We start from the raw sequence: 15434 nt of genomic DNA on the forward strand, positions 1-15434 counted from the left end.
ATAATACAACGATTGCACTTTTGAAAGGTTAAATATTGTTGTCAAATTCATTGGCCTCTCTATAAAACAAGTCCGTTATCTCATTTGAATTCCATTTTCAGTGCAACAGCAACTTTAGTAATAATTCCTAATAATTATTGCGCCTCCTGTAAATGAAAAAAAAATGGTTGACAGTTCCTTTTGTTTCGACCCATGTTCTGTAAATAAGTCTACCCTCTGTTTAGGTCAAGATTTCTAATGTGGAGCTTCCTTGACGCTCCCTGACATTGTGGCCGATGTGTGATTTGCGGTGTCAAAGTTCAGTCATCCCAGGAAAGCAACCCATCTCAAATCTTTGAGTAGTTGTGGGCGAGTGGTCAAGGCGATGGACTTGAAATCCATTGGGGTTTCCCCGCGCAGGTTCAAATCCTGTCAGCTACGTACGCCTCCCTTTTGGCCCTTTCTTCCCAGTGTTCCAGTGATAATGGGTTTCTCCAGGGAGATAACACGTGCAGACATTTCCAACGCACCTGAGCTGAATTAAGCGGCAAAAACAAATAATGTTCCTGATGGACTTTAGCAGCAAGGCCTGTGACTATTGATCTCGTATTATTTGAGTTTTCTGTGCAACAGCTAAGTAAATATAGATTGATGACAATTTTGGCTCCTGTTGTGATCCAAACGAGCGGTTGACCTGCTCCTTATGTCGCAGTCTCTTTTGACTGATGCCATGTAAAAAACTTGGCGCGTGCTTTCTAGAGGCCAAGAGTTCACCAGCGCAGGTTCACATTCTGTTACTACGTAAACCTTAACTTTGACCCTTTTTTCCCATTGTTCAAGTGGAAGGTGGGAGTTGCTTCCTAAGGGGAGGTGTTACACACAGGCATTCACGTAGCGCATGGTCTGAAAGTATGGGGTCAAATGGCAGAGTTTGGGGATGAACAATAACAATATGGCTTTGTGGATTCAGATGTGGGAGAAATGTAAACACTCCAAGCCACGAAGACGCCGGTAAATGCAGTAATGTCTCTGGAAGGAGCTGACATTTGAAGACGTAGCTTCAAAGTGTCGGGGGTATATATGGGTGCAGAGCTGCTTGCATAGCCCACGACCCCTCTGTGGGATTCCTAGGCAATGCATTGTCCAAGTAGGCCGTCTAAATCATTTCCCATGACTTGGAGGTTTAGCCAGTGAATTACAGAGCAACAAAAGTGGCCCCCCTTCCACACATGGTTCAAAATTGAGAGAGGTGTATTTATTCATCTTCAGTACATATAGAATTTGTACTCATCAGCCCAACTGAAGCGTGTCAAAGTGAGGAATGATGTCAAGGAAATCTAAAAGAACGAGGAAACAGTTGCAGGAGATTGTTATTGGAGAGCATCAAAATGAGCAACTTCCCTGACCGGGAATCGAATCCTGGCCGCGGCGGTGAGAGCGCCGAATCCTAGCCACTAGACCATCAGGGAGAGTCAAGAGGAGAAAGAACGAGAATGAAAACAATATAACCCAGTAGTCAGGCTCCCACAAGTTTGGTCGTTACACCTCGTTATTTCGCATTGGAAAGCAGCCCAGCTTGAGTCTTTGAGTAGTTGTGGCCGAGTGGTCAAGGCGATGGACTCGAAATCCATTGGGGTTTCCCTGCGCAGGTTCGACTCCTGTCAGCTACGTATGCCTCCCTTTCTTCCCAGTGTTCCAGTGATAATGGGTTTCTCCAGGGAGATAACACGTGCAGACATTTCCAACGCACCTGAGCTGAATTAAGCGGCAAAAACAAATAATGTTCCTGATGGACTTTAGCAGCAAGGCCTGTGACTATTGATCTCGTATTATTTGAGTTTTCTGTGCAACAGCTAAGTAAATATAGATTGATGACAATTTTGGCTCCTGTTGTGATCCAAACGAGCGGTTGACCTGCTCCTTATGTCGCAGTCTCTTTTGACTGATGCCATGTTAAAAACTTGGCGCATTCTTTCGGCCAAGAGTTCACATGTGGACTGTCTTTGACGGTGCTTGACGTCATCCCCGCTTAGAGGCTTCATATGTCAGCGTCCAACTGTTCCAGGACAGCATCCTATGTTCCCGTTGGATGAAGTTTGGTCCCCGTGCTCAACCCCATAGACTCGACGTGCACTGGAGATTACCAGCGCAGGTTCACATCCTGTTACTACGTAAGCCTTAAGTTTGACCCTTTTTTCCCATTGTTCAAGTGGAAGGTGGGATTTGCTTCCTAAGGGGAGGTGTTACACACAGGCATTCACGTAGCGCATGGTCTGAAAGTATGGGGTCAAATGGCAGAGTTTGGGGATGAACAATAACAATATGGCTTTGTGGATTCAGATGTGGGAGAAATGTAAACACTCCAAGCCACGAGGACGCCGGTAAATGCAGTAATGTCTCTGGAAGGAGCTGACATTTGAAGACGTAGCTTCAAAGTGTCGGGGGTATATATGGGTGCAGAGCTGCTTGCATAGCCCACGACCCCTCTGTGGGATTCCTAGGCAATGCATTGTCCAAGTAGGCCGTCTAAATCATTTCCCATGACTTGGAGGTTTAGCCAGTGAATTACAGAGCAACAAAAGTGGCCCCCCTTCCACACATGTTTCAAAATGGAGAGAGGTGTATTTATTCATGTTCAGCACATATAGAATTTGTACTCATCAGCCCAACTGAAGCGTGTCAAAGTGAGGAATGATGTCAAGGAAATCTAAAAGAACGAGGAAACAGTTGCAGGAGATTGTTATTGGAGAGGATCAAAATGAGCAACTTCCCTGACCGGGAATCGAATCCTGGCCGCGGCGGTGAGAGCGCCGAATCCTAGCCACTAGACCATCAGGGAGAGTCAAGACGGGAAGGAGCGAGAATGAAAACTATATAACCCAGTAGTCAGGCTCCCACAAATTTGGTCGTTACACCTCGTTATTTCGCATTTGAAAGCAGCAGAGGCTTGCTGCCGGTCAGCATTCCCTGAGCGAGACTCCTAGCCGCTACAGTATAGGGGGTCTCAGGTCCAACTTTGGTATTCACAAAATGTATAATACAACGATTGCACTTTTGAAAGGTTAAATATTGTTGTCAAATTCATTGGCCTCTCTATAAAACAAGTCCGTTATCTCATTTGAATTCCATTTTCAGTGCAACAGCAACTTTAGTAATAATTCCTAATAATTATTGCGCCTCCTGTAAATGAAAAAAAAATGGTTGACAGCTCCTTTTGTTTCGACCCATGTTCTGTAAATAAGTCTACCCTCTGTTTAGGTCAAGATTTCTAATGTGGAGCTTCCTTGACGCTCCCTGACATTGTGGCCGATTTGTGATTTACGCTGTCAAAGTTCAGTCATCCCAGGAAAGCAGCCCACCTCCAATCTTTGAGTAGTTGTGGCCGAGTGGTCAAGGTGATGGACTTGAAATCCATTGGGGTTTCCCCGCGCAGGTTCGAATCCTGTCAGCTACGTGCGCCTCCCTTTTGGCCCTTTCTTCCCAGTGTTCCAGTGATAATGGGTTTCTCCAGGGAGATAACACGTGCAGACATTTCCAACGCACCTGAGCTGAATTAAGCGGCAAAAACAAATAATGTTCCTGATGGACTTTAGCAGCAAGGCCTGTGACTATTGATCTCGTATTATTTGAGTTTTCTGTGCAACAGCTAAGTAAATATAGATTGATGACAATTTTGGCTCCTGTTGTGATCCAAACGAGCGGTTGACCTGCTCCTTATGTCGCAGTCTCTTTTGACTGATGCCATGTTAAAAACTTGGCGCATTCTTTCGGCCAAGAGTTCACATGTGGACTGTCTTTGACGGTGCTTGACGTCATCCCCGCTTAGAGGCTTCATATGTCAAAGTCCAACAGTTCCGGGACAGCATCCTATGTTCCCGTTGGATGCAGTTTCGTCCCCGTGCTCAACCCCATAGACTCGACGTGCACTGGAGATTACCAGCGCAGGTTCACATCCTGTTACTACGTAAGCCTTAACTTTGACCCTTTTATCCCATTGTTCAAGTGGAAGGTGGGATTTGCTTCCTAAGGGGAGGTGTTACACACAGGCATTCACGTAGCGCATGGTCTGAAAGTATGGGGTCAAATGGCAGAGTTTGGGGATGAACAATAACAATATGGCTTTGTGGATTCAGATGTGGGAGAAATGTAAACACTCCAAGCCACGAGGACGCCGGTAAATGCAGTAATGTCTCTGGAAGGAGCTGACATTTGAAGACGTACCTTCAAAGTGTCGGGGGTATATATGGGTGCAGAGCTGCTTGCATAGCCCACGACCCCTCTGTGGGATTCCTAGGCAATGCATTGTCCAAGTAGGCCGTCTAAATCATTTCCCATGACTTGGAGGTTTAGCCAGTGAATTACAGAGCAACAAAAGTGGCCCCCCTTCCACACATGTTTCAAAATTGAGAGAGGTGAATTTATTCATGTTCAGTACATATAGAATTTGTACTCATCAGCCCAACTGAAGCGTGTCAAAGTGAGGAATGATGTCAAGGAAATCTAAAAGAACGAGGAAACAGTTGCAGGAGATTGTTATTGGAGGGCATCAAAATGAGCAAATTCCCTGACCGGGAATCGAACCCGGGCCGCGGCGGTGAGAGCGCCGAATCCTAGCCACTAGACCATCAGGGAGAGTCAAGAGGAGAAAGAACGAGAATGAAAACAATATAACCCAGTAGTCAGGCTCCCACAAATTTGGTCGTTACACCTCGTTATTTCGCATTGGAAAGCAGCCCGGCTTGAGTCTTTGAGTAGTTGTGGCCGAGTGGTCAAGGCGATGGACTCGAAATCCATTGGGGTTTCCCCGCGCAGGTTCGAATCCTGCCAGCTACGTATCCCTCCCTTTTGGCCTTTTCTTCCCAGTGTTCCAGTGATAATGGGTTTCTCCAGGGAGATAATGCATGCAGACATTCCCAACGCTCCTGAATTCCTAGCCAAAGCATTGTCCAAGTAGGCCTTCTAAATCGTTTCCCATGACTTGGAGGTTTAGTCAATGAATTACAGCAAAACCCCTCAAAACTGTCAATCCATCAGCCGGGTCTGTATGCAAGTTGGGATCCTCCGTTTTTATACCAGCTGCTACATTGGCAACTGTACGTTGTTCTTTAAAATGTGATGGGGAGCAACAAAAGCGGGCCCCATTCTATACATCTTTCAACATTGAGAGAGGTGTATTTATTCATCTTCAGTTCATATAGAATTTGTACTTATCAGCCCAACTGAAGTGTGTCAAAGTGTGGAATGATGTGATGGAGATCTAAAAGCACAAGGAAACAGTTGCAGGAGATTGTTATTGGAGAGCATCAATGTGATCTAATTCCCTGACCGGGAATCGAACCTGGGCCGCGGCGGTGAGAGCGCCGAATCCTAGCCACTAGACCATCAGGGAGAGTCAAGACGGGAAGGAGCGAGAATGAAAACTATATAACCCAGTAGTCAGCCTCCCACAAATTTGGTCGTTAAACCTCGTTATTTCGCATTTGAAAGCAGCAGAGGCTTGCTGCCGGTCAGCATTCCCTGAGCGAGACTCCTAGCCGCTACAGTATAGGGGGTCTCAGGTCCAACTTTGGTATTCACAAAATGTATAATACAACGATTGCACTTTTGAAAGGTTAAATATTGTTGTCAAATTCATTGGCCTCTCTATAAAACAAGTCCGTTATCTCATTTGAATTCCATTTTCAGTGCAACAGCAACTTTAGTAATAATTCCTAATAATTATTGCGCCTCCTGTAAATGAAAAAAAAATGGTTGACAGCTCCTTTTGTTTCGACCCATGTTCTGTAAATAAGTCTACCCTCTGTTTAGGTCAAGATTTCTAATGTGGAGCTTCCTTGACGCTCCCTGACATTGTGGCCGATGTGTGATTTACGCTGTCAAAGTTCAGTCATCCCAGGAAAGCAGCCCACCTCCAATCTTTGAGTAGTTGTGGCCGAGTGGTCAAGGCGATGGACTTGAAATCCACTGGGGTTTCCCCGCGCAGGTTCGAATCCTGTCAGCTACGTACGCCTCCCTTTTGGCCCTTTCTTCCCAGTGTTCCAGTGATAATGGGTTTTTCCAGGGAGATAACACGTGCAGACATTTCCAACGCACCTGAGCTGAATTAAGCGGCAAAAACAAATAATGTTCCTGATGGACTTTAGCAGCAAGGCCTGTGACTATTGATCTCGTATTATTTGAGTTTACTGTGCAACAGCTAAGTAAATATAGATTGATGACAATTTTGGCTCCTGTTGTGATCCAAACGAGCGGTTGACCTGCTCCTTATGTCGCAGTCTCTTTTGACTGATGCCATGTAAAAAACTTGGCGCATTCTTTCGGCCAAGAGTTCACATGTGGACTGTCTTTGACGGTGCTTGACGTCATCCCCGCTTAGAGGCTTCATATGTCAAAGTCCAACAGTTCCGGGACAGCATCCTATGTTCCCGTTGGAAGCAGTTTCGTCCCCGTGCTCAACCCCATAGACTCGACGTGCACTGGAGATTACCAGCGCAGGTTCACATCCTGTTACTACGTAAGCCTTAACTTTGACCCTTTTTTCCCATTGTTCAAGTGGAAGGTGGGATTTACTTCCTAAGGGGAGGTGCTACACACACGCATTCACGTAGCGCATGGTCTGAAAGTATGTGGTCAAATGGCAGAGTTTGGGGATGAACAATAACAATATGGCTTTGTGGATTCAGATGTGGGAGAAATGTAAACACTCCAAGCCACGAGGACGCCGGTAAATGCAGTAATATCTCTGGAAGGAGCTGACATTTGAAGACGTAGCTTCAAAGTGTCGGGGGTATATATGGGTGCAGAGCTGCTTGCATAGCCCACGACCCCTCTGTGGGATTCCTAGGCAATGCATTGTCCAAGTAGGCCGTCTAAATCATTTCCCATGACTTGGAGGTTTAGCCAGTGAATTACAGAGCAACAAAAGTGGCCCCCCTTCCACACATGTTTCAAAATGGAGAGAGGTGTATTTATTCATGTTCAGCACATATAGAATTTGTACTCATCAGCCCAACTGAAGCGTTTCAAAGTGAGGAATGATGTCAAGGAAATCTAAAAGAACGAGGAAACAGTTGCAGGAGATTGTTATTGGAGAGCATCAAAATGAGCAACTTCCCTGACCGGGAATCGAATCCTGGCCGCGGCGGTGAGAGCGCCGAATCCTAGCCACTAGACCATCAGGGAGAGTCAAGAGGAGAAAGAACGAGAATGAAAACAATATAACCCAGTAGTCAGGCTCCCACAAGTTTGGTCGTTACACCTCGTTAGTTCGCATTGGAAAGCAGCCCGGCTTGAGTCTTTGAGTAGTTGTGGCCGAGTGGTCAAGGCGATGGACTCGAAATCCATTGGGGTTTCCCCGCGCAGGTTGGAATCCTGCCAGCTACGTATCCCTCCCTTTTGGCCCTTTCTTCCCAGTGTTCCAGTGATAATGGGTTTCTCCAGGGAGATAACACGTGCAGACATTTCCAACGCACTTGAGCTGAATTAAGCGGCAAAAACAAATAATGTTCCTGATGGACTTTAGCAGCAAGGCCTGTGACTATTGATCTCGTATTATTTGAGTTTTCTGTGCAACAGCTAAGTAAATATAGATTGATGACAATTTTGGCTCCTGTTGTGATCCAAACGAGCGGTTGACCTGCTCCTTATGTCGCAGTCTCTTTTGACTGATGCCATGTAAAAAACTTGGCGCGTGCTTTCTAGAGGCCAAGAGTTCACTAGCGCAGGTTCACATGCTGTTACTACGTAAGCCTTAACTTTGACCCTTTTTTCCCATTGTTCAAGTGGAAGGTGGGATTTGCTTCCTAAGGGGAGGTGTTACACACAGGCATTCACGTAGCGCATGGTCTGAAAGTATGGGGTCAAATGGCAGAGTTTGGGGATGAACAATAACAATATGGCTTTGTGGATTCAGATGTGGGAGAAATGTAAACACTCCAAGCCACGAGGACGCCGGTAAATGCAGTAATGTCTCTGGAAGGAGCTGACATTTGAAGACGTAGCTTCAAAGTGTCGGGGGTATATATGGGTGCAGAGCTGCTTGCATAGCCCACGACCCCTCTGTGGGATTCCTAGGCAATGCATTGTCCAAGTAGGCCGTCTAAATCATTTCCCATGACTTGGAGGTTTAGCCAGTGAATTACAGAGCAACAAAAGTGGCCCCCCTTCCACACATGTTTCAAAATGGAGAGAGGTGTATTTATTCATGTTCAGCACATATAGAATTTGTACTCATCAGCCCAACTGAAGCGTGTCAAAGTGAGGAATGATGTCAAGGAAATCTAAAAGAACGAGGAAACAGTTGCAGGAGATTGTTATTGGAGAGGATCAAAATGAGCAACTTCCCTGACCGGGAATCGAATCCTGGCCGCGGCGGTGAGAGCGCCGAATCCTAGCCACTAGACCATCAGGGAGAGTCAAGACGGGAAGGAGCGAGAATGAAAACTATATAACCCAGTAGTCAGGCTCCCACAAATTTGGTCGTTACACCTCGTTATTTCGCATTTGAAAGCAGCAGAGGCTTGCTGCCGGTCAGCATTCCCTGAGCGAGACTCCTAGCCGCTACAGTATAGGGGGTCTCAGGTCCAACTTTGGTATTCACAAAATGTATAATACAACGATTGCACTTTTGAAAGGTTAAATATTGTTGTCAAATTCATTGGCCTCTCTATAAAACAAGTCCGTTATCTCATTTGAATTCCATTTTCAGTGCAACAGCAACTTTAGTAATAATTCCTAATAATTATTGCGCCTCCTGTAAATGAAAAAAAAATGGTTGACAGCTCCTTTTGTTTCGACCCATGTTCTGTAAATAAGTCTACCCTCTGTTTAGGTCAAGATTTCTAATGTGGAGCTTCCTTGACGCTCCCTGACATTGTGGCCGATTTGTGATTTACGCTGTCAAAGTTCAGTCATCCCAGGAAAGCAGCCCACCTCCAATCTTTGAGTAGTTGTGGCCGAGTGGTCAAGGCGATGGACTTGAAATCCATTGGGGTTTCCCCGCGCAGGTTCGAATCCTGTCAGCTACGTATGCCTCCCAGTGTTCCAGTGATAATGGGTTTCTCCAGGGAGATAACACGTGCAGACATTTCCAACGCACCTGAGCTGAATTAAGCGGCAAAAACAAATAATGTTCCTGATGGACTTTAGCAGCAAGGCCTGTGACTATTGATCTCGTATTATTTGAGTTTTCTGTGCAACAGCTAAGTAAATATAGATTGATGACAATTTTGGCTCCTGTTGTGATCCAAACGAGCGGTTGACCTGCTCCTTATGTCGCAGTCTCTTTTGACTGATGCCATGTAAAAAACTTGGCGCGTGCTTTTTAGAGGCCAAGAGTTCACCAGCGCAGGTTCACATCCTGTTACTACGTAAGCCTTAACTTTGACCCTTTTTTCCCATTGTTCAAGTGGAAGGTGGGATTTGCTTCCTAAGGGGAGGTGTTACACACAGGCATTCACGTAGCGCATGGTCTGAAAGTATGGGGTCAAATGGCAGAGTTTGGGGATGAACAATAACAATATGGCTTTGTGGATTCAGATGTGGGAGAAATGTAAACACTCCAAGCCACGAGGACGCCGGTAAATGCAGTAATGTCTCTGGAAGGAGCTGACATTTGAAGACGTACCTTCAAAGTGTCGGGGGTATATATGGGTGCAGAGCTGCTTGCATAGCCCACGACCCCTCTGTGGGATTCCTAGGCAATGCATTGTCCAAGTAGGCCGTCTAAATCATTTCCCATGACTTGGGGGTTTAGCCAGTGAATTACAGAGCAACAAAAGTGGCCCCCCTTCCACACATGTTTCAAAATTGAGAGAGGTGAATTTATTCATGTTCAGTACATATAGAATTTGTACTCATCAGCCCAACTGAAGCGTGTCAAAGTGAGGAATGATGTCAAGGAAATCTAAAAGAACGAGGAAACAGTTGCAGGAGATTGTTATTGGAGGGCATCAAAATGAGCTAATTCCCTGACCGGGAATCTAACCCGGGCCGCGGCGGTGAGAGCGCCGAATCCTAGCCACTAGACCATCAGGGAGAGTCAAGAGGAGAAAGAACGAGAATGAAAACAATATAACCCAGTAGTCAGGCTCCCACAAATTTGGTCGTTACACCTCGTTATTTCGCATTGGAAAGCAGCCCGGCTTGAGTCTTTGAGTAGTTGTGGCCGAGTGGTCAAGGCGATGGACTCGAAATCCATTGGGGTTTCCCCGCGCAGGTTGGAATCCTGCCAGCTACGTATCCCTCCCTTTTGGCCTTTTCTTACCAGTGTTCCAGTGATAATGGGTTTCTCCAGGGAGATAACGCATGCAGACATTCCCAACGCTCCTGAATTCCTAGCCAATGCATTGTCCAAGTAGGCCTTCTAAATCGTTTCCCATGACTTGGAGGTTTAGTCAATGAATTACAGCAAAACCCCTCAAAACTGTCAATCCATCAGCCGAGTCTGTATGCAAGTTGGGATCCTCCGTTTTTATACCAGCTGCTACATTGGCAACTGTACGTTGTTCTTTAAAATGTGATGGGGAGCAACAAAAGCGGGCCCCCTTCTATACATCTTTCAACATTGAGAGAGGTGTATTTATTCATCTTCAGTTCATATAGAATTTGTACTTATCAGCCCAACTGAAGTGTGTCAAAGTGTGGAATGATGTGATGGAGATCTAAAAGCACAAGGAAACAGTTGCAGGAGATTGTTATTGGAGAGCATCAATGTGATCTAATTCCCTGACCGGGAATCGAACCCGGGCCGCGGCGGTGAGAGCGCCGATTCCTAGCCAATAGACCATCAGGGAGAGTCAAGACGGGAAGGAGCGAGAATGAAAACTATATAACCCAGTAGTCAGGCTCCCACAAATTTGGTCGTTACACCTCGTTATTTCGCATTTGAAAGCAGCAGAGGCTTGCTGCCGGTCAGCATTCCCTGAGCGAGACTCCTAGCCGCTACAGTATAGGGGGTCTCAGGTCCAACTTTGGTATTCACAAAATGTATAATACAACGATTGCACTTTTGAAAGGTTAAATATTGTTGTCAAATTCATTGGCCTCTCTATAAAACAAGTCCGTTATCTCATTTGAATTCCATTTTCAGTGCAACAGCAACTTTAGTAATAATTCCTAATAATTATTGCGCCTCCTGTAAATGAAAAAAAAATGGTTGACAGCTCCTTTTGTTTCGACCCATGTTCTGTAAATAAGTCTACCCTCTGTTTACGTCAAGATTTCTAATGTGGAGCTTCCTTGACGCTCCCTGACATTGTGGCCGATTTGTGATTTACGCTGTCAAAGTTCAGTCATCCCAGGAAAGCAGCCCACCTCCAATCTTTGAGTAGTTGTGGCCGAGTGGTCAAGGCGATGGACTTGAAATCCATTGGGGTTTCCCCGCGTAGGTTTGAATCCTGTCAGCTACGTACGCCTCCCTTTTGGCCCTTTCTTCCCAGTGTTCCAGTGATAATGGGTTTCTCCAGGGAGATAACACGTGCAGACATTTCCAACGCACCTGAGCTGAATTAAGCGGCAAAAACAAACAATGTTCCTGATGGACTTTAGCAGCAAGGCCTGTGACTATTGATCTCGTATTATTTGAGTTTTCTGTGCAACAGCTAAGTAAATATAGATTGATGACAATTTTGGCTCCTGTTGTGATCCAAACGAGCGGTTGACCTGCTCCTTATGTCGCAGTCTCTTTTGACTGATGCCATGTAAAAAACTTGGCGCATTCTTTCGGCCAAGAGTTCACATGTGGACTGTCTTTGACGGTGCTTGACGTCATCCCCGCTTAGAGGCTTCATATGTCAAAGTCCAACAGTTCCGGGACAGCATCCTATGTTCCCGTTGGATGCAGTTTCGTCCCCGTGCTCAACCCCATAGACTCGACGTGCACTGGAGATTACCAGCGCAGGTTCACATCCTGTTACTACGTAAGCCTTAACTTTGACCCTTTTATCCCATTGTTCAAGTGGAAGGTGGGATTTGCTTCCTAAGGGGAGGTGTTACACACAGGCATTCACGTAGCGCATGGTCTGAAAGTATGGGGTCAAATGGCAGAGTTTGGGGATGAACAATAACAATATGGCTTTGTGGATTCAGATGTGGGAGAAATGTAAACACTCCAAGCCACGAGGACGCCGGTAAATGCAGTAATGTCTCTGGAAGGAGCTGACATTTGAAGACGTACCTTCAAAGTGTCGGGGGTATATATGGGTGCAGAGCTGCTTGCATAGCCCACGACCCCTCTGTGGGATTCCTAGGCAATGCATTGTCCAAGTAGGCCGTCTAAATCATTTCCCATGACTTGGAGGTTTAGCCAGTGAATTACAGAGCAACAAAAGTGGCCCCCCTTCCACACATGTTTCAAAATTGAGAGAGGTGAATTTATTCATGTTCAGTACATATAGAATTTGTACTCATCAGCCCAACTGAAGCGTGTCAAAGTGAGGAATGATGTCAAGGAAATCTAAAAGAACGAGGAAACAGTTGCAGGAGATTGTTATTGGAGGGCATCAAAATGAGCAAATTCCCTGACCGGGAATCGAACCCGGGCCGCGGCGGTGAGAGCGCCGAATCCTAGCCACTAGACCATCAGGGAGAGTCAAGAGGAGAAAGAACGAGAATGAAAACAATATAACCCAGTAGTCAGGCTCCCACAAATTTGGTCGTTACACCTCGTTATTTCGCATTGGAAAGCAGCCCGGCTTGAGTCTTTGAGTAGTTGTGGCCGAGTGGTCAAGGCGATGGACTCGAAATCCATTGGGGTTTCCCCGCGCAGGTTCGAATCCTGCCAGCTACGTATCCCTCCCTTTTGGCCTTTTCTTCCCAGTGTTCCAGTGATAATGGGTTTCTCCAGGGAGATAATGCATGCAGACATTCCCAACGCTCCTGAATTCCTAGCCAAAGCATTGTCCAAGTAGGCCTTCTAAATCGTTTCCCATGACTTGGAGGTTTAGTCAATGAATTACAGCAAAACCCCTCAAAACTGTCAATCCATCAGCCGGGTCTGTATGCAAGTTGGGATCCTCCGTTTTTATACCAGCTGCTACATTGGCAACTGTACGTTGTTCTTTAAAATGTGATGGGGAGCAACAAAAGCGGGCCCCATTCTATACATCTTTCAACATTGAGAGAGGTGTATTTATTCATCTTCAGTTCATATAGAATTTGTACTTATCAGCCCAACTGAAATGTGTCAAAGTGTGGAATGATGTGATGGAGATCTAAAAGCACAAGGAAACAGTTGCAGGAGATTGTTATTGGAGAGCATCAAAATGAGCAACTTCCCTGACCGGGAATCGAATCCTGCCGCGGCGGTGAGAGCGCCGAATCCTAGCCACTAGACCATCAGGGAGAGTCAAGAGGAGAAGGAACGAGAATGAAAACAATATAACCCAGTAGTCAGGCTCCCACAAGTTTGGTCGTTACACCTCGTTAGTTCGCATTGGAAAGCAGCCCGGCTTGAGTCTTTGAGTAGTTGTGGCCGAGTGGTCAAGGCGATGGACTCGAAATCCATTGGGGTTTCCCCGCGCAGGTTGGAATCCTGCCAGCTACGTATCCCTCCCTTTTGGCCCTTTCTTCCCAGTGTTCCAGTGATAATGGGTTTCTTCAGGGAGATAACGCATGCAGACATTCCCAACGCTCCTGAATTCCTACCCAATGCATTGTCCAAGTAGGCCTTCTAAATCATTACCCATGACTTGGAGGTTTAGTCAATGAATTACAGCAAAACCCCTCAAAACTGTCAATCCATCAGCCGGGTCTGTATGCAAGTTGGGATCCTCCGTTTTTATACCAGCTGCTACATTGGCAACTGTACGTTGTTCTTTAAAATGTGATGGAGATCTAAAAGCACAAGGAAACAGTTGCAGGAGATTGTTATTGGAGAGCATCAATGTGATCTAATTCCCTGACCGGGAATTGAACCCGGGCCGCGGCGGTGAGAGCGCCGAATCCTAGCCACTAGACCATCAGGGAGAGTCAAGACGAGAAGGCGCGAGAATGAAAACTATATAACCCAGTAGTCAGGCTCCCACAAATTTGGTCGTTACACCTCGTTATTTCGCATTGGAAAGCAGCAGAGGCTTGCTGCCGGTCAGCATTCCCTGAGCGAGACTCCTAGCCGCTACAGTATAGGGGGTCTCAGGTCCAACTTTGGTATTCACAAAATGTATAATACAACGATTGCACTTTTGAAAGGTTAAATATTGTTGTCAAATTCATTGGCCTCTCTATAAAACAAGTCCGTTATCTCATTTGAATTCCATTTTCAGTGCAACAGCAACTTTAGTAATAATTCCTAATAATTATTGCGCCTCCTGTAAATGAAAAAAAAAATGGTTGACAGCTCCTTTTGTTTCGACCCATGTTCTGTAAATAAGTCTACCCTCTGTTTAGGTCAAGATTTCTAATGTGGAGCTTCCTTGACGCTCCCTGACATTGTGGCCGATGTGTGATTTACGCTGTCACAGTTCAGTCATCCCAGGAAAGCAGCCCACCTCCAATCTTTGAGTAGTTGTGGCCGAGTGGTCAAGGCGATGGACTTGAAATCCATTGGGGTTTCCCCGCGCAGGTTCAAATCCTGTCAGCTACGTACGCCTCCCTTTTGGCCCTTTCTTCCCAGTGTTCCAGTGATAATGGGTTTCTCCAGGGAGATAACACGTGCAGACATTTCCAACGCACCTGAGCTGAATTAAGCGGCAAAAACAAATAATGTTCCTGATGGACTTTAGCAGCAAGGCCTGTGACTATTGATCTCGTATTATTTGAGTTTTCTGTGCAACAGCTAAGTAAATATAGATTGATGACAATTTTGGCTCCTGTTGTGATCCAAACGAGCGGTTGACCTGCTCCTTATGTCGCAGTCTCTTTTGACTGATGCCATGTAAAAAACTTGGCGCATTCTTTCGGCCAAGAGTTCACATGTGGACTGTCTTTGACGGTGCTTGACGTCATCCCCGCTTAGAGGCTTCATATGTCAACGTCCAACTGTTCCGGGACAGCATCCTATGTTCTCGTTGGATGCAGTTTGGTCCCCGTGCTCAACCCCATAGACTCGACGTGCACTGGAGATTACCAGCGCAGGTTCACATCCTGTTACTACGTAAGCCTTAACTTTGACCCTTTTTTCCCATTGTTCAAGTGGAAGGTGGGATTTGCTTCCTAAGGGGAGGTGTTACACACAGGCATTCACGTAGCGCATGGTCTGAAAGTATGGGGTCAAATGGCAGAGTTTGGGGATGAACAATAACAATATGGCTTTGTGGATTCAGATGTGGGAGAAATGTAAACACTCCAAGCCACGAGGACGCCGGTAAATGCAGTAATGTCTCTGGAAGGAGCTGACATTTGAAGACGTAGCTTCAAAGTGTCTGGGGTATATATGGGTGCAGAGCTGCTTGCATAGCCCACGACCCCTCTGTAAGATTCCTAGGCAATGCATTGTCCAAGTAGGCCGTCTAAATCAT

The 15434-nt window shown here is 46.0% G+C and overlaps 17 non-coding genes across 17 annotated transcripts; 12 read left to right on the forward strand and 5 right to left on the reverse strand.

Annotated features, from left to right (window-relative positions):
* The first annotated feature begins 338 nt into the window (after positions 1-338).
* Positions 339-420, forward strand: trnas-uga (transfer RNA serine (anticodon UGA)). The gene has a single exon. It is a non-coding gene; the product is annotated as a tRNA-Ser (tRNA).
* Positions 421-1567: 1147 nt separating this feature from the next.
* Positions 1568-1649, forward strand: trnas-cga (transfer RNA serine (anticodon CGA)). Its single transcript has one exon. It is a non-coding gene; the product is annotated as a tRNA-Ser (tRNA).
* Positions 1650-3351: 1702 nt separating this feature from the next.
* Positions 3352-3433, forward strand: trnas-uga (transfer RNA serine (anticodon UGA)). The gene has a single exon. It is a non-coding gene; the product is annotated as a tRNA-Ser (tRNA).
* A 1106-nt stretch (positions 3434-4539) lies between these two features.
* trnae-cuc (transfer RNA glutamic acid (anticodon CUC)) lies at positions 4540-4611 on the reverse strand. The gene has a single exon. It is a non-coding gene; the product is annotated as a tRNA-Glu (tRNA).
* A 119-nt stretch (positions 4612-4730) lies between these two features.
* trnas-cga (transfer RNA serine (anticodon CGA)) lies at positions 4731-4812 on the forward strand. The gene has a single exon. It is a non-coding gene; the product is annotated as a tRNA-Ser (tRNA).
* A 484-nt stretch (positions 4813-5296) lies between these two features.
* Positions 5297-5368, reverse strand: trnae-cuc (transfer RNA glutamic acid (anticodon CUC)). The gene has a single exon. It is a non-coding gene; the product is annotated as a tRNA-Glu (tRNA).
* Positions 5369-5901: 533 nt separating this feature from the next.
* On the forward strand, positions 5902-5983 carry trnas-uga (transfer RNA serine (anticodon UGA)). Its single transcript has one exon. It is a non-coding gene; the product is annotated as a tRNA-Ser (tRNA).
* Positions 5984-7280: 1297 nt separating this feature from the next.
* On the forward strand, positions 7281-7362 carry trnas-cga (transfer RNA serine (anticodon CGA)). The gene has a single exon. It is a non-coding gene; the product is annotated as a tRNA-Ser (tRNA).
* Positions 7363-8923: 1561 nt separating this feature from the next.
* On the forward strand, positions 8924-9005 carry trnas-uga (transfer RNA serine (anticodon UGA)). The gene has a single exon. It is a non-coding gene; the product is annotated as a tRNA-Ser (tRNA).
* A 938-nt stretch (positions 9006-9943) lies between these two features.
* trnae-cuc (transfer RNA glutamic acid (anticodon CUC)) lies at positions 9944-10015 on the reverse strand. The gene has a single exon. It is a non-coding gene; the product is annotated as a tRNA-Glu (tRNA).
* Positions 10016-10134: 119 nt separating this feature from the next.
* trnas-cga (transfer RNA serine (anticodon CGA)) lies at positions 10135-10216 on the forward strand. The gene has a single exon. It is a non-coding gene; the product is annotated as a tRNA-Ser (tRNA).
* Positions 10217-11305: 1089 nt separating this feature from the next.
* On the forward strand, positions 11306-11387 carry trnas-uga (transfer RNA serine (anticodon UGA)). Its single transcript has one exon. It is a non-coding gene; the product is annotated as a tRNA-Ser (tRNA).
* A 1106-nt stretch (positions 11388-12493) lies between these two features.
* Positions 12494-12565, reverse strand: trnae-cuc (transfer RNA glutamic acid (anticodon CUC)). The gene has a single exon. It is a non-coding gene; the product is annotated as a tRNA-Glu (tRNA).
* A 119-nt stretch (positions 12566-12684) lies between these two features.
* On the forward strand, positions 12685-12766 carry trnas-cga (transfer RNA serine (anticodon CGA)). Its single transcript has one exon. It is a non-coding gene; the product is annotated as a tRNA-Ser (tRNA).
* Positions 12767-13440: 674 nt separating this feature from the next.
* Positions 13441-13522, forward strand: trnas-cga (transfer RNA serine (anticodon CGA)). Its single transcript has one exon. It is a non-coding gene; the product is annotated as a tRNA-Ser (tRNA).
* A 350-nt stretch (positions 13523-13872) lies between these two features.
* On the reverse strand, positions 13873-13944 carry trnae-cuc (transfer RNA glutamic acid (anticodon CUC)). Its single transcript has one exon. It is a non-coding gene; the product is annotated as a tRNA-Glu (tRNA).
* Positions 13945-14478: 534 nt separating this feature from the next.
* On the forward strand, positions 14479-14560 carry trnas-uga (transfer RNA serine (anticodon UGA)). Its single transcript has one exon. It is a non-coding gene; the product is annotated as a tRNA-Ser (tRNA).
* Positions 14561-15434: the final 874 nt, after the last annotated feature.

Source organism: Channa argus, chromosome 21 (genome assembly GCF_033026475.1).
Source record: "Channa argus isolate prfri chromosome 21, Channa argus male v1.0, whole genome shotgun sequence".
Classification (NCBI taxonomy): Eukaryota; Metazoa; Chordata; class Actinopteri; order Anabantiformes; family Channidae; genus Channa; species Channa argus.